Source organism: Tiliqua scincoides, chromosome 8 (assembly GCF_035046505.1).
Source record: "Tiliqua scincoides isolate rTilSci1 chromosome 8, rTilSci1.hap2, whole genome shotgun sequence".
Taxonomy (NCBI): Eukaryota; Metazoa; Chordata; class Lepidosauria; order Squamata; family Scincidae; genus Tiliqua; species Tiliqua scincoides.
In genome coordinates, this window is record NC_089828.1 from 9,236,785 (window position 1) to 9,261,358 (window position 24,574).

Below are 24,574 nucleotides of genomic sequence, written 5' to 3' on the forward strand. Positions count from 1 at the left end.
TGTGGGATAGTTTTCTGAATGGGATTTGATTATTTTTCATCATCATTTTATACAGGCAACATGACTGGAGGTGTCCCCTCAGCTTCTGTAGCTTACCAAGTCTGGCAGTCTTTGAAGGTGTTGGACTCTAAAGCTAGTCCTTTGGCCAACTTGGCTGTTTTTAACTCCTCTCTGTCCGTGCACATCAACCAATAAGCCCTCCTCTCTCCTCTCTGGAACTGGAGTGGGCTGTGCTTCAGTGGGGGGTTGGCCAGGACCCTCCCACCTGTCCCCCCAGCACCCATTGCAGATGTGACAAGTGCACCACTGGGAGGGTGTGTGCCCTGACTGGGCAGCTAGAGTCCCCTGGGGGGGCAGAGGGGATGGGAAGTGGCTCTGGGGGTCCCTGTCCAAGGAAGAGCAGGACACAATGCTTCATGTAAAACGGGTGTATTTGGGAGCACAAAACAGGGCTTCCTAAAGAATGGAAGCTGGTGGCCATCAGGTGGAGAGGAGTCAGTGCAGAACTTGCGGACAGAAGGAGGGGCAAGGGCTAGAGCTGAACCCCTGCTAATTGGGTAAGAGGCACTTTTTCAAGTGGGTGCTCCTTTTTTAGCAGGGGGAGAGTAACTGGCCCATCTCACCCCAGCACTGTCTGTTCTAGTGGCTGTCTGCTGGTATTCCTTTGCATCTTTTTAGATTGTGAGCCCTTTTGGGACAGGGAGCCATTTAGTTATTTGATTTTTCTCTGTAAACCGCTTTGTGAACTTTTAGTTGAAAAGCGGTATATAAATACTGTTAATAATAATTAATAATAATAATAACTTGCTGACCCAGCATCTTAGCCATGGTAACACCCATGTCCATGAGGCCTGGCCTTGGCTGCACATAGATCAGCATCATCACCAGCATGACCCTGCCCAGGGCCCCCACTCCAGGCAGCAACCATCCAAGCCCCCCAGAGAACTGGAGCCCATCATGACTTGGGGTGAGGTGACACAGTGGCTCCATACCGGGTGTGCAGGTCTCTGTCGCCAGTGGGTTGGCCGGGCCATGGCTGCACAGGGCCTCTAGCCATTTCTGCTGATGGCCCCAAAGCACATGATTGTGGTGCAACTTTGGTGGCACTGGACTGGGGCTTATGGCAATGTGTTGTGAGATCTCTTACTGTAGGCCCTAAACAGCACTGGGCAACAGGTCTGTGGCTACACACATGGACCTGCCACTTCCTGGCACTGCATTGGGAGTGCCAGGTCCAGGATCCTGGAAGAGCCCAGGCAACAAGAAGACAAGCAGTGTTCAGTTAGCCACAGCAGGGAATGTATTGACTCTGCTGCTTGCATTCTAACCTCCTTGGTGTCCTCCCCTCCTCGGTTGTCTGTGTTTACTTCTCAATGCCTGGATTTGAAGCCCTCCTTCGCATTTCTTTGGTCATTCAAGCTTTCAATAAACATCTTCTGCGTTTGGCTGGTGTAACTGCCCCTTTAAAGCTTAGCTGTGCAAGGTGGGTTGTCACACCTGCCAGAGTGTTCCATTTGGTTTGGGGGGAGGGGGAGATCTGCCTTTCCAGTCTTGGAAGGGAGTGGAGACTGAGTGTGAGAAGCAGCAGCCTGTGCACTGCTGACAGGTCAGAAGGCCTCTGGTTGGGGGGGGGGGGGTTGGGTTTGCAAGAGCCACAATTATTGTGGTGGAACTAGAGCCTTGCATAGCCCCCCCTCCCCCGCCACATGCCTTAGTTCTAACCCCTGTGTTCGGATGTCAAGCAAACGTGGGAATCATACTGTGTTTCTCAAACTGTGGGTTGGGACCCACTAGGTGGGTTGCAGGCTGATTTCAGGTAGGTCCCCATTCATTTCAATATTATATTTTTAATATATTAGACTTGATACTACCATGACATATGACTGCATTGGGGAATGTTAACAGATCTGTACTTTTAACAGGTCACTACATATGTGCTTTTAACAATGATAGTCAATGAGGCTTACTCCTGGGTAAGCGTGTATAGGATTGCAGCCTTGGATTGTTAAAAATTTTCCTGCTTAATGATGTCACTTCTGGTCATGACATCACTAGAGCCATGCTGCATCTTTCCAGCCAGGTAAGGCTGGTATGGGCACCTCTCTTTGCTGGGGCATCTTGACCATAACTGTGCATGCAAGAGGTGCATTGGGGGGGGGGGATCAATCCAGCAAGGCCCTGAAATGGATGAGCCCAGGGCTGAGGCCCACGTGTGGTGGTCATTACTGCCAAACTTAGCAATGTCCAGGATGCTAACAGGCTGCCGTCACACTGCTCCCCAAATGAAGCCCATGGCCTGTGGAGGAGGCCCAGCTGGTCACACTAGCTGGTGCCCCACTTCCAGCAGCAGTCAAACGCAGAAAGAAGGATGATGTTGCCACTGAGCTCTCAGTCATGCAGGCAGCTTTTCTGGTACCAGCAGATCAGTGCTGAGGAGAGAGAAGCAGGTGGGGAGGGGGTGAGACATCCCTCCTGTGGGTGGAGGAGAACACCAGCACAGCCCAGACGAGCAGCTTAGTGGATCCGGGGAAAGGAGCCCCAAGTGGGGTTCTGGGAGAGCTGCAGGAGGCAGCAAAAGGGAGCCCGAGTGGGGCTGGTGGGCACAGCGTCCCTGAGACTACAACTTCCAGGCATGGTGGTGTAATAGCGCCCCCTCTGGCAGGTTAGGGTGCCACGCGGCTCTTGAGCAGCCCAGCAAATGCCTAGTCAGGGGGAAAGGAGCCAGTGCACGAGAGCTGCTGGGGATGGCAGTGGGGAATGCCTCAGTGACACCACCCAGGTGCACCTTTCCCCTAGTGCACCAGAGGTGTTGGGGTAGGAGTGGGATGGCTTGGAAGGTGTCGTACTTGGGCCAACTCAACGGAGGCATGAACTCCTCTTTGGTCCGCTTGACCCATGGAAAGGGGCAAGAGGCCCGACTAGATTCTTTTGTCTTTGGTCCCACTGTGCAGCTTGGCTCACTTGCGGGAGCTCCCTCCAGGGCTTTGCTCTGCTGGCACCTTTCAGTGCATGGGCTGTTGCTTGACTGTCTAGGAACAGTTGTTGGGACCACCACGCAAGCCCTGGATGTGCTGCGAGTCATCGCAGAAGAGGGATGACCGACCTCCGACCCTTGCAGGAGGACAGGAAGTGGGGGGGGGGGTGGCGGCCTTGGGCAGGGATGTGTTTGTGGCCCCGGCCTGCGGAATTCTGCTCTTGAGCCACCAGGGGGCAGAATTTAATGCACTGATGTCGCCCTCTCGGAGCCAGCCCGCCAGTGGGGAAGGGGAGGCCTGCGGGGGGGGCTTCTTTTTCAGCAACCCCCCTGCAGCGGGGATGCTGTAAGAGTGAAGCGGGGCAGGGGGAATAGCACCAAGTGGGGAGAGCAGGCGGGGGGGTCCTGCGCTGGGGGGGCGCAGGTCTTTCACGAATCTCAGAAAGGGAATCACAAAGTCTCCGAGAAGTCATCGATCCGTCCCGAGGGAGGAAGGCGCGGGAGGGGCCTGGACCTGCAAGGAGGCAGCCCCCTCCCCCACTCCCAGGGCGACCAAGCTGCTGCTGAGCTCCGCCACTGGCAGAGCTGGGGAAGGACGGCACGTCCCACCCCCACCCCCCAGAGTGTGTGGGGTGGGGGAGTTGAAGGTTGAAGGCTCCTCCCAGAAGCATCTGTCTGGTGGGAGCCCAGCTGCTCACCTTCCCCTTATGTGCTGCCTGCCTGCACACCTGCAAGGCAGGGCACTCTCCTCTCGCAGAAGCACCCTAGGCCTGCTTGGAAGGGGGGAGCCTCCCCCCGCATCTGGTCTAAGCCCCCCCCCTTGGGAAGGGAACCCCTCTCTTCAAGTGATGCAGGGGATGGAGAGAGTGGAGGGAGGGAAGACCTTTTTCTTCTCACACAGCACCAGAACCACGAAAACATCCACTCAAATGGCATGCCAGGAGAGGTAGAAAAGACAACAGAAAATATTTCTTGACCCAGCTTGTCATTAGTCTGTGGGACTCTTTGACACAGGATGAGGTGATGCCATAAATTCTTTAAAGGGGAATTGGACAGATTACTGGAGGAAAAGTCCATCATAGGATACAAGCATCATGACTATGTGCAACCTCCTGGTTTTCAAAGTGGGCTACCTCAGAAGGCCAAAAGCACCAGGTTGCAGGTCTCTTGTGGTCTTGTGTGCTCCTGAGGGGCCATTGTGGAAGCTGGACCAGATGGACCTGACCAGCAGGGCTCTTCTTAAGCCACCAAAATAAGGAGCGCACCGCTGAGGTGCACAGTGGGCTGACTCAGGCATGCTAGGCTGCTCTCGCAGTGGGGAGAGAAACGTGTCACTGTCCCCCTGAATCACTTGATTTGCTGAGGTCACATAAGGGGTGGGAACTGTCCAAACTACTTGGCCTCTGTTGCAAGTCCCCATGAAAACCATTCACTGTGGCCCTCGTCTCAGCCCAAGTCCTTTCAACATGGAATGCTTTTCAACACTGCGTTAGAGAGTGAGTGCTGTGCCTCAAAACACAGCTGCAAGAGCCTGGCTCAAAGCCCTGGTGCCACCCAGAAGCTGGGGCTTCCTGATCCATGTCACTCACTGGTGCAGAAGTCCTAGGACACGCAGGACACACAGGAGCCAGGAGTGAAGGGGGAGGGCCAAACGAGACATTTCCCCACCGGCCTGGCCTGAGAGGTAGGAAGCGCAACCAGGAGGCTGCCCTGTTCTCCTGTGAAGGGCTGTGCCCCAGGCAAGCCAATTTGCCCTCACATGCAGAGCTGTTGGCAGCCGCTTGGGGCCTGTTTGCAGGGGGCAGGGAGGGTGGAGAGCTCCACTGGAAAGGAAAAGGGGATGTCGGGAGCCCTTCATTCACACCAGCCTTCCAGAAAGCAGCCGCAGTGACCAGTCCTGCTGTGCATCATCACGAGGAAAGGAGCAGCTGCAGAAATCAATGGAAACGCATCACGTGTCACCAGGCAGAAGAGCCAGCCAGACCTCCGCACACAGACCGTGATGCAGAGTGGCTGGCAGCTGCGCTGGGCTGGGCAGACCAGGCTGGGGTGGGGGGTTCTTCTTTTCTTTTTTTACCAGGAAGCCCCTGCTCTTCCTGAAGGGCCCAGCTGAGCAGAATCCCACCATTCAACAGAATGGCTCCAAGTGGTGGGTCTAGAGACAGAATGGTGACTTAGAAGGCACCCGACCTGTGCAAGTCAGCACCAGACCACATCTGAACAATCCTGATATGCAGTTTGGTAACTGACAACCTGATCGAGGGCAGCCCCTGAACACTCCAGTTTGAAAGAAGCTGATGGGTGAGAAGTGATGAGGAGTCGGTTTTACTCATCATTGTTTGACTGTTGGGAGTCAGAAACTTCACACAACCCAGAGATCTACCCAGAGCCACACTTGTCTTCAGCTCGCCCTGCCCCCCCCCCCCATTTATAGCACAGTTGTCATCCCTCAGGTGCACCTCACTGGGTTGCATTAAAACACAGTATTCATGACTGGACTGGTCTCTTAGCAAATGTGCAGTAGTGCAGTCTCTGAGCCTCTGAGCCACAGCCACAGAGGAAAGGATGGCATGAAGCTGGCCTCCTTGGTGACCGGATGAACATGGGAGAAGACCCCAGAGGAGTCCCTCTCCCTGCAGATCCATCCAGCTGCCTTGCTAACAACTACATCAGAGCACATTAGAGCTTAGTGTGCGCTGCACATTGGGGTTTCTGCTGTTCAAGTCTTGCCTCCCCCATCATGAATCTCTCTGGGTTGCCTTGGGCAAGCTGCTCCCTCTTGGCCTCCAGTCCTTCCATCTTCAATATGGGATGATGATACTTTCTCACCCTGCAGGATGACATGCGGCAAAAGTGCTATATGAGTGTCAAGTAACATCAGTCAGTCCCTGAGCTCTGTGCTCCAACAGGACCCAGAGGACTCAGATCTTTTGAAACAAGAAAGTGAGGGCTTGCCTGACTCTGTATTTCTATTTTATTTTTTAACGTCTTTGCAAATCAAGATGCTGTTGAGAGTAGTTTAAAAAAAGAAAAGTGCCCTGAAGTCTGGAACTCGAATTTCAGGCTCCCTCCCCCCTTCACATGGACACAAATGCCCATTGGAAGCGAATGCTGGGAGTTGCTGATGCTGCAGGAGGTGCTTCTAGGGCAGTGTTTCTCAAACTGTGGGTCGGGACCCACTGGGTGGGTTGCGAGCCAATCTCAGGTGGGTCCGCATTCATTCCAAAATTTTATTTTTAATGTATTAGACTTGATGCTAGCATGGCCTGTGACTGCATTTGGGAAAATGTTACAGACCTGTATTTTTAACAAGCTACTATGTATATTCTTTTAACAATGATAGTTAATGGGACTTACTCCTGGGTGAGTTTGTGTAGGATTGCAGCATAGGATTGTTAAAAAATTTTCCTGCTTGATGATGTCACTTCCGGTCATGACATCACTTCTGGTGGGTCCCATCAGATTCTCATTCTAAAAAGGGGGTCCCAGTACTAAAAGTGTGAGAACCACTGCTCTAGGGAGAGTCAGGCCCAGCTGGGAGTTGTAGGCAGGGGCAACCTGGGAGCTGCACCTTGCCAGGACTGAGCAAGACAGGTGCAGTCGTGTGCCCCACCCACTGAGCTACCCTGCCCCATTTGACCCTGCAGGTGGATTCTCTGTGTGTCCACCCCCCCCCCACCGCTTCCTCCTTGGTTCAGTGGCTGCTGGGGTAGCTCCTTGCTCCGGCCTCAGAGTGGCTGAGCCCCTCTGGTCACTCCTCATACCCAGGGCGTACTTGTTGTTGTCCACCCTGCACACCCCCCCTGCTTTGCGTGGGACTGACTCCAGCTCATGCCTGAAAATCCTGCTACTCCTCCTAATCACCAGATCTGTCAGCCCCATTCAAGAGCAGGCCCTGGAAAGGCCCTGGGGCAGGTGCAAGTGCCACATCAATATGCCAGTGTTCTGCTGATGGGTTCATCATATTTTCTGCTTGCATTCCGCTGTCCGGGTGGATCAGTGGAAGGGCTGCTTCCCAAAGCCCCTTTCCAGAGTCCGCCCAGCCTTCTGCATGCATCACAAAAGCATCCACATTGTTGGCACTGAAGATTAGGAGGTGGTGAGTCACCCTGGAAATGCCTCATTATCACTTGGGCACATGCAGGAGGACTTGAGCCTTGGAGCTCTGACTAATGAAGAGCAGGCCAAGGAAGCATCTTGATCAGATGGGGAGGAAATTAGATGAGCTGCAGCTGTCGGTTTGCAAGGCTGCCTCCCTGAGCGGCAGAGGGCAAGGCCAGCCCGCCTCCTCCTGCCCAGGCTCTCTGTTCGAGGCCACGGGTGGGCTCTCAGCAGGCCAGCGCCAGGCGCTGAATTGCTCTTCTGCATGCAGCAGGGCTAATTTTTATATTAATCAGCACCACAAGACCTCTGGAGACAGCCGGGTTCACAATGCAAAATGCTGCTCTTTGGAAGCCCTCTGCCTCCATGGGCAATGTTCATGGGGGTCGCCCTCTGCCTGCTGGCTTCATGCGTGTGCCAGGTTCAGTGTGTCGAGAAGAGGTCACAGGTTCAGACAGCCCTGCAGACAGCAGTGTCTCTAGCGTTTGCGCCACCTGGTGTAGGAGGCCAGCGCATCCATGATGGACCTCCTCTCATGCAGTGGGCAGGGCCAAAACCCAGGCGGTGGGCGTAGTGATGTACCATCACCCTGTCCCCACTGGTTTTTTGGCCATACTTTCTGATAGAATAGAAATATTTCCAAGCGGTTTGTTTCATTGCATTCTGCTGTAAATTCCGCACCAGATGGTATGTAACTTGATGGTATTATTTCTAAAAACCACATTTTTAGTGCATGACCCCCCCCGGGCACGTGACCCCCCCAGTGCGCATCACCTGGTGCTAGTTGCACCCTGCTAGCAATGCCACTGCCTGCAGAGAGGGACCAGGTGCAGGCAATGGGGCCAGAAAAGCAGTTCTCCGGAAGCAGAAGCCTTCCAAAGTGGGCTGATTCAAGACTAGGATTCAAGGCTGGGAAGACCCAAGGTGGAGGGTGGGGGAGGGGGAGGGGCAACAGGGCCCAGGGCAAGGCCAGCTGCTGTTGCCACCGTCCGTCCTTCCCTCTCCTCGATCACCTGGTCCTTCCAGCTCCAAATCTGGAGCATTGCCTTGAAAGCAAAGGCATGCAGCTCATGGAGGTCTCTGGCTCCAGCCCAAAACACCTGCTGCCCAGACCCACCTGCATCCAGGTGGTATCTTCCCCTTTCCCTGGAAACCTGCCCTGCAAGGGAAGGGGCACTCTTGGATGGCTCAGTCCTTGAAGAAAATCATGATAACAAATGTCAGGGCATAGCTGAGAACAGCAGCCCAGGAGGAGCGGGGGAGGGGGGTCCGCAGCAATCCACATTCCAGGAGGAAAGACCATTCCAGGGCCAGTCGGAAAGGCGGAAGCCTGCCTTGGCACCAGGTCCTTTGCCAGTTGTCCATGATGCCGAGACTTGAGTGAGAGAGAGAGAGAGAGCTCCCTTCGATGACCTCCCTGATGACCACAAACAAGGCCAAGGAATTGCCCTCGTATGTTAATTTGGTGGTGACAGGTGAGATCATATCAGCAGGCTGGGGCAAGGGAGGACAATGCCATGGTGGCTACAGGTTAGCAGCAGCCACTAGCCCAGCTCCCTCCCAGTGATTCTCCTGCAGGAGTCCTTTGCCTGCAATTTCCAGGCTTGTTCTTGGGTCTGATGTGTCCAATGCAGGCAAAATCGTTGCTGCGCAAGATGCTCAAGCTCTGCAGTGGCGCTGCTAAAAATATGTCCTGTCTCCGCTGGCATCCTGGAACAGACTTTAAATAGCTTTGTGGATTTCACATTTCAGGAACGGTTGAGTTCAAAAACCTCCTGACAGCCTCTGAGCTAAAAATAAATGCTGCAGAAGGAGCTGGCGGGTCCTGCCTCCCAAGCAGTAGATGGCCTGCCTACCTGTTGGGGGGGGGGTCTTCAACATTTAACCATGGGACCAGAGATTGCTGACCTGGGGTGGCTGAGCCATGCACCACCAAGCAGTGTTGTTGCAGTGACCCTTGGGGGAGCAACCAAGCCCCCAGGCTAGGTTGCTGAATAAGTGCAGGAAAGAATCAAGGAGCCCGGGGTTCTTTATGTAAAGTTTCTCCTATACGTTCCCAATCGTGTACCCTAAAAGTGCCTGCCTCCGGATACCATGGGCATTGTTCTCCAATTATGCGCACTAAGTCTGTGACCTCCTGTGAGGAAACAGAATGCTGTGCTTTTCGGAGGAGGAACCGTAAGTCATTGCGATGATGCTCTTGTTCAGCCGAAAGGCTGGAACCCATACTCACCTGGGATCCCGAAGGATGATTGACGCGTCTGTAACCTGTGCAAGGCGAGGTGAGCTGGCTGTAGTCTGCGTGGCCCCTGTTTCAGGGTCAGATGAAGCAATGACTGGGAGGTAACCAGGGACAAGCTGCTTGATATAGAAAAGAACAAGGCAGCTTGCCTACTGTACCTGACTGTTGCAGAGGGTCCCTGTTCGGTGCGCCAGATGTTGCAGTGACCCTTGGGGGAGCAACCAAGCCCCCAGGCTAGGTTGCTGAATAAGTGCAGGAAAGAATCAAGGAGCCAAGGAAGAGACGAGAGACAGACTTTTAGATTCAAAGCAGAGAGAGAGAAAAGCTGATTCTACTAGCCTCCTCCTGCGTTTTTATTGTACTTGCAACATTGACGGCTACATTCAGTTCTTAGATAAAGCCACATTAGAATCTCATACAGGGGTGAGAACAATGGGTGCTTCTTCACAGAGTGCTGTATCAGCTATTGTCACACTTCAGCCTGGAAACTAGCATTTCTTGTCGGTTTGCCGATAACAAGGGGGGTTTGCCCGCAATTGCCATACCAAGGCTTTCTGTGTGCTTCTGCTTAAGCACTTGAAAATACCACACAGTGTGGCTCCGGGGGGCGGGTGACCATGGCCTGGGGGTCTGGGGGGATGTTGATGAAGGAGTCTTTTCGCATCTCACTCTCAAAGAAGAGTCTACTTTATCTGGCCTTTCTCTCTTCTGGGTGGGGCTCCCAAGGGGGTTCCAGTCTAGACACTGACCAGACCAAGGCCTGTTTAGCTGCTCCAGGCTGGCTGTTTTGGGCACTCATCCCACACACTGGAATTGTGTCCTGCTTCCTGTGAGTGGAGGGACAACTCCTGAGTCAAAGGTGCAGGCTGGGGGAAAGTCTCCAGGTGCCTGCAGTGGGAGAGCAGGTCTCCCCTCCTGAAAAATGCTCTTGACTGCTCCCTTAGGATTCACAGCACAGTGGGACTTTGCTGGGGAATGGCCGCTGGATCAGACCTGCAGTCTTGAGGGAGCACTCCAGGGAGTTTGCTTGGGAAGGAGGCCTGAGGTTTATATCTGGCCTCCAACAAAAAATAGAGAAAAGCTCAGCATATTGACAGCTGCAACCACACTCACAGACAAGGGGTGTGATGCCCAGAGAAGGGTGACCTGTCTCACACACACATACCCAAAACATGCGGATTAGTAGTGCGTGGGGGGGGGGGGTTCATGGGGCTTGCCTTTCCCACACACAAAGAAAAGCATATTAAATTAGTGCATGTGGAATGTGCTATTTTTGCCAACCTGTCCTTCCCTGACCACGTTCCTGGCTAAGAATTTCTCTCTCTTCACTCCTGTTTTGGTCCCCAAAATGTGAGGGTGGAGAAGGAGGCAGGGGTGTGCTTGACTGGCCTCCACTGAGTGTGAGTGACTTGTGCTCTGGCATGGCATGGCAGTTGATTTGGTCAGTGCAGCCATTTCCAGCCTTTCCCATCTCACAGCACACTGACAAGGCAATAAAATTGTCAAGGCACAATTCGTCAAGATTTTTTGACAATGGACAAGGCACACCACACTGCTGGCTGGGGACTCACATCACTCAATGGCCCTACAAATACATAACCCTCCCCCAAACTCCAGCAGCACGTGGACCATGTGCTACAGCACTGTGGTTGAAAATCCCTGTGTTAGTGGCTAGCATGGACACCCAAGAGCTCCTTTCCCTAAAGTCCTTCCCGCCACCCCCACAGCTCTCCACAGGGGACTGGACAAATTCCTGGAGGAAAAGTCTATCATGGGTTACAACCCATGATGTGTATGTGCAACCTCCTGATTTTAGAAGTGGGTTACCTCAGAATGCCAGATTCAAGGGATGGCACCAGGATGGAGGTTTCTTGTTGTCTAGTGTGCCCCTGGGGCATTTGATGGGACACTGTGACATACAGGAAACTGGACTAGATGGGCCTATGGCCTGATCCAATGGGGCTGTTCTCATGATAGGGAGCACATTAGACACCTGTTGTGAAGGACTGTCCAGAATTGGTGGGCTGCCTGCCTCCAGTAGCGCTTGGGAGGACTTCTCCAATGCTGAGGGTCCTGGCGGCAGGGAGAAAGTCCTTTGGATCTATGGGAACCAAACCGAGGACCAAGCCTTCCTTGCCACCCACCTCTTTGCCCAAGTTCCTCTGTGGGGCTGCTTGCCTCCTCCACAGTACAGCCCCTGGGCCCCTGAGAGAGGGTGCCCTGCAGAGGGACTGGTTCAGGAGGTTGGAGAAGGACATGACTGTCCTAGAGTGTCCGGAATGACTCTTGCCTTCTTTGTCCAACCTGTAGCTCCTCTTTGGCTTTGCTCCTCCATGCCACCAAGTCCCTGTGGCAGCCTTCAGCTGCTCAGCAATGCCATAGGATGACTCCACATCTCTAACTGTTGGCAAAAGCTGCCTCAACCACCTCATCCTGCCTAACATCAATGAAGGGTCTCCACTCCTCCTCGCTCCACCAAGGATTCCTTGGGTGGAAGGGAGAAAGCCTGCTACTGCTAAGTGGAGTCACTTCAGGGCCAGGAATGTGGCTTCCCCCTCTCCGGAGTGGATGTGACCAGGAGGTCCTCAGACCACCCTTTGCATGCACACATACACACACACCACCCTTGCACTTTCCTCTCCTGCTCACCACTAGCGAGAAGGCCACCTCTCAAGCCTAAAACAAGGAGAGGAGGAGCAGTGGCCAAGAGAGAATCTCCAGGAGGCCTGTCTAGGGTGCTGCCTCACCTGACCCTTGGATGTGGAGGACCATGTGGGTTTTACAACCATACATTCAAAACCCATGTTGAAAACTCTGAACTTAGCAGAGCAATGAGTAGCAAAGAGGTCCTTCAAAATTTCATGGCAAAAAAACCACCTATGGAGGTGTTTAAAACAGTGTTGTTTATTTTACTCAGAAGGAAGCCCACTGTGTTCCATAAGATGTAGGCTGTAAACCTTTCTTACTGGAAACTTCTACATGATGGATAAGGAAATCCATGTGGGTTTTGCACCCTAACATGGGCTCCTTCTGGGGGAAGTGCCCATGTCCGGGTGGGTCTTTGTGTGCTTGGTCTGGGCCTCAGAAGGGCTTGGCATGGCAGGGATGGGATGGGGCTGCTAACCAACAAGAACAAGATCAGCCTGATCATGTATTGGGAGGGGGGAGTGCCAGATGGGGGAGCCCTGCCTGCTCTGCCCCAGGTCCTACTCTGGCCTCTGCCTCAGGTCCCCACCCCTGTTGCCAACCAGTTCAGTGCAAAGCTGTGAAAACAGGTTGTGGAGTGACAGGTGACTCAGTTCCTGGGCTGCTTTCACCATGTGAATGAAAGAGGATTGGGCCTCCAGGCTTCCTGCACCGGCAGCTGGCCCCTGACCTGTCCGGTCATCGTAGTAAAGCCTCGTCAGTCACCCAACAATTAGCACACTTGTTGCTACTGTGACACTTTAAACACCCTGTCGTATACTTGGTCTCACACTCCCTGGGTTTTGGGGTGCTCAGAGTTGTTGGTTCTGAACCCTAGAGCCCTTAAAGATCCCTGTTCGGTAGTACTGCCACCACCCTGTAAGAGCCAGTGCCTCAGTCCAGGGACACCGAGACCCTCTAGGCTTAACTATATCCCTTGTAGGCACTGAGCACTTTCTTTACTTAAAGTCTCAGTCCTCAAGTTACTAGTCCACAATGAAGATTTTTGGTAGCTTGCTGAACGGCTAGGCAGGATTCTGAACCTTTGTCCCCAACAGACAATGAACCAACATGGTAAAAAGATTTTTACTTTATTTAAGTACATAGGGTTACAAAAAGTTACAAAAGGCAGCAAGTGCTAGAGGCATAAAAAGTTCTAGGAAACATATCAGCATAAAATAATAAAGCTAACTGGCTATCTCTATTATTTCCTAACGCTCACCTGGGTCAGCTTCTTTTGTAGATCCTCAGTTACCTATCAGGCCACATGGTCCTTGCGGGGCAGGATGTGCACCCACCACCTATCTCACCAAAAGACAAAGACCAAAGACCCTGTCCTCTGGGAGTGGGGCTGGAAGCTCGCCCTCTCAGCTCTTCCCTCCCCCCTGGAGATCTACAGCTGCATTCCATCCTTGATGGGCGTCTTGCTGGCTGCCTAGGTGCTACATTATCACCTTCCATTGAATTGTAAATCCCTTGCAGCTAGGAAATGCAAGCCACTTCTGTGTTAGTGTTTTAGCTTGGTTCAGGCTTTACATGTTACTAGGCCTAAACTGTACATATTCATGACACACCCCACCTAGAGAAGCTGCATGACTCTCTGCCGGAAACCACATTCCTGTTCAATACACTTTGGATTTCAAGATACCTTGTGGATTGTGGAATTCTTCAAATCCAGAGAAAGTGGCGCACTGCCCAAGAAGGCCATGCACTGTTGTGCCCAGTAGTCTCCCACATTGGGCAGATGGGTGGGCATGTGCATGGTGAACATGTGCGTGATGTGTGAGTCAAAAGGACTGTGATTTGACAGCCATGGCTAGCCTGCGGGCAGGGGACAGCAGGAAGGACATTTTGGCCAGGGAAACTGAGCCACAATGATGGAAACATTCTCCTGAAAGCTCCTGGAACCTCCCAGCACTTGGGACAACAAAAGAGTTCCACAGCAGACAGTGTGCCAACAAGCGCAAGCAGTGAACTCATGGCTTAACTGAGGAGGAGACTACGATTTTAGACAAGGAGCATGTTCAACGGTTCCCCTCAGAATGAGGTCTCCTTCTGCTGCCCCGCCATGGAGGAAAAAGCAGCCTGCAGATGTGCCACCTCGTTTCCCATGTGTCACTCCTGAAGAGGCTCAGCTCCTGTGCTACACATTTGCCTGCAGTGCCCAACCAGCCTCTGTAGCAGCTGTGACCCAAAGGAGGCACACCTGGCTGGCTCCAGGGCCAAGCCATCCAGGCTCCCAGGAGGTGGAAAGGAGAGGGTGGCAGGGAAGCCTGAGATCTGCTCTCCTCCCCCTTCCTGGATCTGAGAGGAGCGAGGGGAAGGAGAGTGGGTGCAGCCCCTACTCCCCTGCTTGCCCCCCCACTCCATCCCCTTCTTTTACCACCCATGGGGGAGACAAGTATTAGGGAGGATAGGCGCTGCCAAGAAAGCGGCAAGTGGTCCTTGGAGGGGGTCTCAGGCTCCAGGGGTCTTGGCCTGGCCTGGCCTGGCCTGGCCTGGCCTGGCCTGCCCTGCCTGCATCCTACAGAGAGAGGTTTTGTTTGCCTCCCAGTCCAGAAAGGTTCCTTTCTATCACCAGGTTCTAGGTACTCCCTGCTAAGGAGGATGGGGTGTGTGCCAGACCCTGTCCACTAGGCCCACAGTGGTGCCAGCAAATGCCAGCCCTCAAAGTCACATCTCCAACCTCTTGCCAGAGCTGACCAAAGTCATTTGGCAGCCTGGAGTGGTGGCATTCTCCGATCAGAGAGCTCTGCCCAGTTGCATGTACCAGATATACAGTCTATTCCTTGGCCTGCTTCACAGCAGTATCACCAGCCCACAAGTCCCCTGGCCAATCTGTGTGGATGGGCCATAGGAGGAAGAAAGGAGAATGCGTCTCTGTTGTTGGCAAATGGAGGCCATTGTCTACCTAAGTCATGAAAAACCTGACTCAGAGGCCCCCAAGAGACAAGCAGTGCTTGAGTCAGGTTGAGGCCCAGAAGCCAGCAGGCTGCAGGGCAGAGTGTTCCATGGCCAGGAGTGCCAACTGGCACCTCCACACTCTGCACTCCCTTCAGCCACCTGGCATGTACTCTGACAGAACAGGACACTGACCTGCCCCCTCCTCACTTCACAGATGGGCAGTTCTAGAGAACATAGAAGGTCTTCACTGGAGAAGGGACCTGCCCCCCCAGTCTGAGGTCTGCCTGCTTTGAGTGGCAGGGGTTCTGATGGACTGGCCCCTTCCTGTCTGGGCCCAAGGAAATCCACCACTGACAGTGGGGCGAGGTGAAAGGAGGCCAAAGCAGTCTTCCTTCCAGCATTCCTGCCTCAGCTGCATGTAGCATTACATCTTCCTCAACTGATTATTAGTGTCAAATGTCAAAAGGGCACCATCTCCTGACACTGCAGAAGGGAGATTCAGGGCCTGATCCTGTCCAATTTTCCAACGCTGACACAGCCACAATGCAGCTCTGACAAACATTCCCTGACCTTGGGGAGGCCTCCGTGACTGCCTCCCCCCTCCCACTGCAGGATGCAGTGCATGCCGTGCTGGCATGGCTGCATCAGTGCTGAAAAGCTGGGCAGGATTGGGGCCTGAATGATGAGTGACTGCCTTGGTGCAGAGGCCTGCTGGAAAGTGGCTGAATCCTGGCAAAGGGGCCAGGGGTATCCCCTCTCCTACAAACAGCCTCTCTGGAACGTCTCGGGAGGACACCCAGAAAGACTCCTCTGCTGTGCTGCAAGACTGCCATCTCCAAATGCAGCCAGGACAGGATTCCCCAACCTGTACGGGGGGGTGGGGGGAGCTAACAGGCAGGAGAAAGGAGAACAGGGATAGTGGTCTGGGGAAGCAGACACAGGGAAGCATCCTGCTGTGGGGATGTTGGCACACAGGCAGAACATCAGAACTGCCTGGGAACAGCTAGAGACCTGGGAACTGGTGAGACCTGAGCAAATCCCACCCCACATCTGATTGCAGGCACATGTGCAGGTGAGCCCTGGAGCACAGCTTGGCTTTTTGTAGCAGGACCAAGAATGGAAGAATGGGCATTGCCAAATGGGAGTCTGGAACCATTGTTTTTGTTTTGGGCCAGCCTCAGCGTGGCGAGTGCCGGCTTCATCATGCTTAATGCGCAACGAAATTTGATGCACAATCGAGATACGGACATAAAGAAACTATATACAGCAATCTCATCAGCCACACTCTGCACATTCACCCACACGTTCAATACAACATGCATCATATGATAAAAAAACGATATGAATCAAAACCAAGCCCAAGCGCCTGATAACAGACGATGTCGCCTCTTTAGTGGTAATTGCGAGTTCCTTATTCAATGTAATTATAGCTGTAGGATACAAATTGTTCAGGAATCGGGTGGTGCTGCTCTGATAGTTCTACATCGTCTACCCAAAGGCAACAATTCAAAGAAATTCTGAGCCGGTTGGAAGGAATCTCTAAGAATACTGTATGACTTCTGCAGACAGCGAGATGTAAAGATGTCCTCCAAAGCTGGTAGGTGAAGGTTGGTGATGTTCTGCGCAGTCTTAGTAATTCTCTGCAGAGCTTTTTTATCCACTGCAGAGCAGTTTCTGTACCACACCAAGATGCCGTAAGTCAGACATTCTCAATGGTGCACGATAACAGGACACAGCAAGATGAACTTGCTGTGACAAGTTCATCTTCCAAAGCCTTCTCAGAAAATATAGCCGCTTTTGTGCCTTTTTGACCAACATACTGGTGTTAATAGTCCCTGAGAGGTCCTCCTTGATGTAAGTACCTAGGAATTTGAAGCTTGCAACCCTCTCCACCTCCTCACCCTTTATATGTAATGGTGCCTATACATCCTTCTTTTTCCAGGTGTCAATTATAAGGTCTTTAATTTTTTTGATGTTAAGTGTGAGATTATTTTCTTTGCACCACAATAACAACCTTTGTACCTCCTTCCTATAAACAGATTCATTATTCCCGCTAGTGAACCCTACCACTGTAGAATCATCTGCAAATGTTACAATTGCATTGGTATTATGTGATGGGGTACAGTCATACATACACAGGGAATAAAGGAAGGGGCTCAGCACACAGCCTTGGGAAGCTCCTGTATTCAGTATCAGAGTAGAATGATAAGAGCCCGACCTAACTGACTGTGGCCTATTTGTCAAAAGTCTTTTATCCACAGACAGATGTCTTGCTGTAGGCCCAAACTGGACATTCTGAAAAACAGCCTTCTAGGTAGAACAGTATTAAAAGCAGAACTACGAACTCGTTCTGTTCGTAGAACAGAAGCAGAACTCGTATAATCCAGGAGGAGAGATGCCTGGCTGGGCCTGGTCTGCTGGGCCACATGTACAGAATGCTGCAGAGCCACCAAGCTCACACCTCCCCCATGCTTGTCGTTTTCCTTCCAATAGCATAAAGACTATTTCTGTACACTTGGAGGCCCTTCCTGAGCAGGGCTGCCTCTCCTTTCCCCAGTGACCTACAGACATTCTGGGAATGGGCAAGTACCTGCCTGCCTGCCTACCTGGGATCTCACTCAGGCTGAGAGTCTTGCCAGATCTCAGTGCCTGCCTGCCACTGTCTTCTGAAGCAGGGTCCTCCCTTGAGCCCCCACCTTCCAGGCCAGTCTTCCACCGGACAGGGCAAGGTTGCCACCTAGAGGTCATTTCAACTCCGATCCACCTGTGAGCTAATCAAGTGCCCAACAATCATAAACCTGCCAGTAAAACCTGAACTGGGGCGAGGGGGGGGGGGAGGAAAGAGCAGCATCTTTGCCAAGACAAAGCCTCTCAGGGGTTCCCAAATTCCAGCAGCATCTGGTGGGTTCACCTTGTTTTCTACTGCCGCCCCCTTCTCCAAAGATGATCATGGAGACACCATGTTTGCAATGGATGCTTGTAGGAAGGGACACATGTCCTGAAATTTCAGCCCATCTGGAGATCAGTACTGGTGCTGACATGTGGGTGGAGGTAGTTATTTTGAGCATGCCCAGAGGCAGCCGGCACAGAGGGCACTCCCATCCTGGCCAGGAGTGGCTTCTTGGAAACAGCTACAAAGGTGAGGGTGCAGTACGTGTGCTGTCAACATGGCTGCTTGTCCTGCGGCAAAGGGCCTGCTGCCCCTTGGCAGGAACGGCTCTCTGAGGTCCCTGAACGCTGGTGCAATGACCTCCTTACAACTCTCCTTCTCCTTCCCTCATTCTCAAGTCTCCAGCTGCAGGACTTAAACCGACGCACAGGGTGTCCTGCCAGGAATGTGTGTGAGCCCAGGCTCGCTGAAACTCGGAATGGGACGTGCCAGTGGAAAGAGGGTGCTTGTGGTCCCAGCAGAAGCACAACCAGAACTCCCACCCATTGCGTGTTATTGGGGAGGGGCTGCAGCACCTCTTGGTGCAGACAGCAGCCATTATCCATGTCTTTGGGGAGCAGTAGGAGAGGTACTTCTGTTTACAGGCTTTCAAGTTACAGGCGGTCTCGTCAGTGCTATCGTGCAGACACAGCCTGCCTGCTCTGATGCTTACAGGTGCAGGCACAATAGGGCTGAGCCAGTGGGAACTGGCTGCGTCAACCTCCACACCTTCTGACATCTGGACAATGTTCTAGCACAGAGCCAAGGTGTGACTTGGGGACTGACTGTTCCCCCCCCCAACACACACACACATACACACAACACAAGGTCCTGGGTTGCTGTGAGTCTTTTGAGCCCCAAACAGCTTGGGACCCGGCCAGGGCTCCACAAGGCCCCTCCTGCCTGAGTTCTCAGCATGTGCAGTTTTCATTGCGCGCCTGGTCTGGATTGTGGGTTTCTCGCAACTCTGCTTTGCTGCTTCACTGCTTTCTTACTAGGCTGGTGGCTGTTTTTACATTTTGACATGAAGTACTCTGGGAGACAAGAAGTTTGAACGGAATCTGGAACCCTCAACCCCTGGCAAGCTGGGCCTGGGCAAAGAGGCACCTTTGAAAACAGGGTGGGGGGGGAGGCAGCTGCCCCTCTTTGCCCAGCATGGCATCTGTTCCGGTGGCTCTTGCTGGCACCTTCAGCTTTTTTCAGATTGTGAGTCCTTTGGGGACAGGGGCCCATTTGATAGCTTATATGGCTTTGTGAACTACTTTTTCTTGAAAAGCATTATATTAATGTTCTCAATAATAATAGTGTATAAACCAATATTTTGGTCTCATGGCAACCCTGTGAAGTAAGCTAGGTTTGTCCAAAACCACCCAGTGGAATACTGGTGATTACCCTGGAGGAGGGTGCTCATTTCTCATTTCAACACTGTGCCCCCTCACTTCCTGTGTGCCTGCCCCAGTCTCTCCTAGCTTGTCTGCTTAACAGCCCAGTCTGTCCTCTGCCAGTCCACAGCATGCAGCACAGCTGATGGAGCATGGGCTGCATGATGGGAAGGCAGGGTGGGGGAGAGAGCAGATGGTCTGAGAGAGGGACATAAAAATATTTCACACTTACCTCTCTGTAGGCTGCCTGACTGCCAATGGGTCTCCTTGGACCGTGCCAGCTCTTTTGCTGGTTTCTGAGCCGGGGAAGGGGGATAGGATCCGGTGCACACTGCTGCTGCTACGATCCACCCCCTCTCACCCCTTTCCCAGCCCTGGTTCCTCCCCCAAATGATCCTGGTTCTCCCCTGAACTGCTCATGGCCCATCCCCACAACCACCCTTCCTGATCTGGTGCTGCCTGGATGGGCCGGTGGTAGGTACATGGAGCCTCCGGCCATTGGCACTGGCAGCCCTGGCATGCCTTTCATGCTGCTGTACCTGGACTTGTGGCAGCAGAGCACAAGAAATGCTGCCATAGGCCTTCCCCCCCCCCCCGCTGGGTCATATTGGGTCCTTTGTCTCCCTCCACCCCAGGCTTCATGCACAAGATTCCTTGCCCAGTGTCCTTTGCCTCCTGTTCTGCTGAGTCAAGGTGTGCCACATCTGTTCACTGCACCCAAGGCTAATGGGGGCCTTGAGGACCTTCAGTGACTGCCAAGGCCTCCACCAGCTGGGAGACGCCCACTGTTTGCAGAGAGGAGGCACTGAAGGGCTCAGGTGGGAGGGAAGGCAGCATACAGCCCCAAAAGGTATTTGCAATTTCCTCTGGGTCCAGGGAAGGATTTACTCCCCATCTGCAGGCAAGGGAGCAAATGGAGGAGGCAAAGAGCAGATTCGACTTAATCACCAAAATATGTGGCTGGAGGTCAGGCTACAGAGACAGGCAGCTGCTGCTGCGGCTTCTTTGTCAGGCACGATGCTGAGGCTGGCTGTCAGCAGGGCCTGCTGGCCCCGGAGATGGGGGAAGCAGGCGGTTGGGGCCAGGGGGTGGAGTGAGCTAAGGGTTTCTGCCTCAGGGGTGCTCACCCAGCCAGCTGGGCTGCTTCGCTGAGAGAGTCCTTGGCTGGAGTCAGCCACTTTCAGCACTGCTGAGAACCGGCCAAAGAAAGGCGCGGCTGGCTCCCCAAACACCTGGAGGTCCCATGACAGCAGGAGGGCCTGGCAGCTGAAGAACCAGCAGGCGCCCAGATTGCTTTTGGTCAGAGGACCGCCTGTCCCCCACAGTCCCCTGTGCCTGGGGATTCAGAGGGAAGACACCGTGATGGCAGTGGGAGAACCGGCTGGTTCCTAGGATGACAAAGGCCCGAGAAACAGGAGAAGGAAGTGAGGAGCCACTGGGGGTGTGCGCTTTGCTCTCTCCTCTGTCCCAGTGCCTGGAAAACTGGGCAACTCTCAGCCCCTTTTGAATCAAGACTTGCTCAATTCTCTTCCAGGAATGCCCAGAGACCCTGTGGGAAGAGGCAGGGTGTCTCCTTAGCTGCAGGGGTGGAGTTGGGGTGCCCACCCACCCCTCACCTGGAAGCAAGAAAACATGCCATTCCGGGTCCCAGGAACCTGGGCCTTGTGCATGTGACCCTTCCCTCCAAGCACCCCAGGCTCCTGCCAGTCCAGAGTGGTGTTCTTGCACGGCATGCGTTGACACTCAATGTGTGCAACACTTACAAATAAGAGACCAAGCAGATCTGTCCTGCCTTGCATCCCAGACAGTGTCAAATCCCTCCACCCCAGTCTCCAGATTATATAGATAGAGGGTTTATGAGGGGGGGCACTGTACATTTTGGAGTAAACATCACCAGTTCCTTCTTTCTGGACTGGGGGGGGGGGATGTGTGTGAGAATGTTCTGTAGGAAACAAAGGCTTGGGCCAAAGATGCTACTGTTTGTCTCAGTGGTCTCCTGGTCCAGGAGGGGAAAGTCTCCTGGTCCAGGAGGGTATGATTTGGGATAGGAGAAAGCTTATCTTGGGGCATAAAGCCTCCAGGCGGGGACCTGCCTCACAGGGCCCTTGTAGAAGTGAAGAGTCTAAGACCCACCAGGCAGTGGTCTGAGAAGGCTTGCTTGAAGGAGCCAATGGCTTCCCCTGTCCAACCCATTGCACAGGGACAGGAAGGCAGGCAACATTTGAGTGCTGCAATGAGTTTGCAAAGCACTTTGCAGAGAAAATCAATCATATTTGTAATGAACTGGACTCCGACTCACCTGTTCCGGTAACTGTCCCTATGACATCCACCAACCCCACCATTAGCGACTCTTTTCAACTAATACAGTCTGAGGATGTGGATAGGATCCTCTGGAGCTTGAGACCCTCTTCTTGTCGACTTGAACCTTGCCCTACCTGGCTAATGCGAGATGCGTGGCAGGGCTAGCCATATGGTATGGAACCCATTGTAAATTCATCCTTGCAGGAGAGAGTGGCACGGCAATTGTGCATCCCCTCCTTAAAAAGCCATCTCTGGACTTCACTAATTTAAACAACTATAGACCAGTGTCCAATCTTCCTTTCTTGGGGAAGATGATGGAGCGAGTGGTGGTGTCCCAGCTCCAGGGGTTCCAAGATGAGAAGGAGTATATGGACCCCTTCCAATATGGCTTCAGGCCAGGTTTTGGAACAGACAGCTATGGTCACTCTGATAGATGACCTTCTTCAAGGATTAGATAGGGGTAGTGTGTCCCTGCTGGTCCTACTGGACCTCTCAGCACAGTATCCTCCTGGATCATCTGGCCAAACTGGGGCTTGAGGGTGCTGTTCTGCAGTGGCTCCATTCCTTCCTGTCTAACAGGTCCCAGATGGTGATGCTGCGAGACATCTGTTCGGCGTCCTGGTCATTACAGTACAGGGTAATGACCAATCCCCATTGCTACCGTCTATCCAATCCCCTATGCTTTTTAGCATCTACATGAAACTGCTGGGGGAGATCATTTGGGGATTTGGTGTGGGGTGCTACCAACATGCAGATGACACCCAGCTCTATCTCATCTTGCCATCCCGCTCTGAGGAATCGGTGGAAGTCCTGGAATGCTGTCTGAATGCCATTAGGGACTGGATGAAGCCAACAAGCTGAAACTAAATCCTGAAAAGACAGAAGTTTTTCTCCTGGTCAAGAAATCCTCGGTGTAGGCATTGAACCATCTGCCCACTTTGAACAGGGTTGCTCTCCCTTTTCAAAAACAGGTGTGCAGCTTAGGAGCTCTCCTGGACTCTCTGCTCTCCTTGAAAAATCAGGTAGCAGCAGTGGCTAGAAGTGTGTTCACCCAGTGTAATCAGGTGTGCCAACTGAAACCATACTTGAGTTGTTTTGACCTGGCTACGGTAACCCTTGCTTTAGTAACTTCCAGACTGAACTACTGCAATGCGTTTTATGTGGGGCTACCTGCTAAAGCAGTTTGGAAACTACAATTAGTGCAGAATGCAGCTGCCCAAGTAGTTATGGAAGCCAGACATTTTGACTCAGCTGGCTCACTGCTTCAGCAGCTACACTGGCTGCCCATGCGCTTCTGGTCCCAATCTCCTTCCATACATTCCAGCCCGCTCTCTTAGGCCAGCTAAAGGAGCTTTTTTACAAGTACCACCTTTGTCCCAAGTGGGAGCGGTGGCGGCTTGTGGGCAAGCCTTCTCTGTGGTGGCACCAGGACTGTGGAATGCCCTCCCAGGGGAACTGAGAACAACTCCCTCTCTCGTGGTTTTTTTGACAAAGGCTCAAAACAGATCTGTTTTGTCTGGCATTTGGTGCCTTCTGTGTCTCTGACATACTCCTGAAACTTGACTGCCTCCCTGGACTCATCGGTTCCCCATTGGCTCAATTAATTCTTTTCTCTTTTTCCCTTAAACTTTTTTTTTTTTGCTTAATTTTGATATTGTTTTTTCACCATACAATGTTAAAATTAATGTTTTAATGCTTTGTTGGATGTTTTTACTTGTGATACTTTGTACTTGATTATAAAGCTTTGTAAGCCACTTTGGGCATTTGCTTCAGCATGGGAAAGGCATGATATAAATTTCTTAATTAATTAATTAAATAAATAAATCTGGGACATGCTGGGCACACATGTGTGGAATGAACCTCGCTGCCCACACAAGTAAGAGCCAGCAGGACTTCCAGGCAGCCAAGGTCAGGAGAAGCTGAGAAGCAGAAGGGGATGGGGGCTCCAGCTGCTGCAAGGCTCTCAGCAGTGCCTCCCTAACAGCTCTGCCCCACAGCAATGGCGTAGCTAATGATCATGTAGCCTGGTGCCAAGCTCAAAATGTTGCCCGGAAGTGATGTCACAACTGGAAGTGACATCACACTTGGGTTTTTAAAAAAAAAATGAAAATTGGGAGGAACCCAACTCCTCCCTCCAGCTTCTCACCACCTACTTGGTCTGCTGCCTCCCTCAGTGGCATAGCTAAGGCATCTATCTGCTACCTGGGGTCAAAGAAGATTTTGTAGCCCCCTATGCATGATAAAAAAGAAATAAAAAGTAATTGGTTCCATACTGTAACATAACAACATCTTACTGGCACTCAGAACAATCAGTTTCATAGGTCAGTTTGGACTTAAGCAAATCCACATTTTGTTCCACAAGACAGTTGTGTTTTCATTTTCTGGTTAATTGGTCATAACTTTTGATAGAATACAGATATTCTAGTGCAGTTTGTTTCACTGCATTCTGCATTAAATTACCTTTCCAATGATATATAACATGATGGTATTATTTACACATACCAAGATTTTCACAATTTTGGTCACTAGCGTCAAGCTCAGCTTGTTGCCCCCCTAAAGCTTGATGCCCAGTGCAACTGCTACGCCCTGCACCCCCTTAGCTATGCCACAGCCCCACAGTATCTTCTACCACCTTTGATAGGGCTTGCCTCCACCTTTGCCTTAGAGAGCTGGTGCAGCGTCACAGCCAGGAGACAGAACAGCTCGTCAGGACTTGATCAGGCAGGCACTCTGCACCCTCTGAGAGCGGGTGCCAAGTCAAGCAGTAGATATATTTGGGCTGCAGCCTTGGGTTATCCAGAAGATTCCTACCCTGATCCCTTTTATGGAAATGACCCCCCAAAGTAGCTGACAACAACCCAGCAGCCCTTCCTCCTTTGGGCAGCACCCATTGCGGTTCCAGCACAGCTGGCAGATGGAGTACAGCAGAGGCCTCCTTTCGGGCAGAGAGGGGGAAGCAGCCAGTCTGCTGCTGCTGCTTTTCCAGCCAATGGTTAGGGCCAGGCTGGTCTTCCCCTTGCCTTGATGGTGCTTCCTGGGAGGAAGAGGTGGCAATC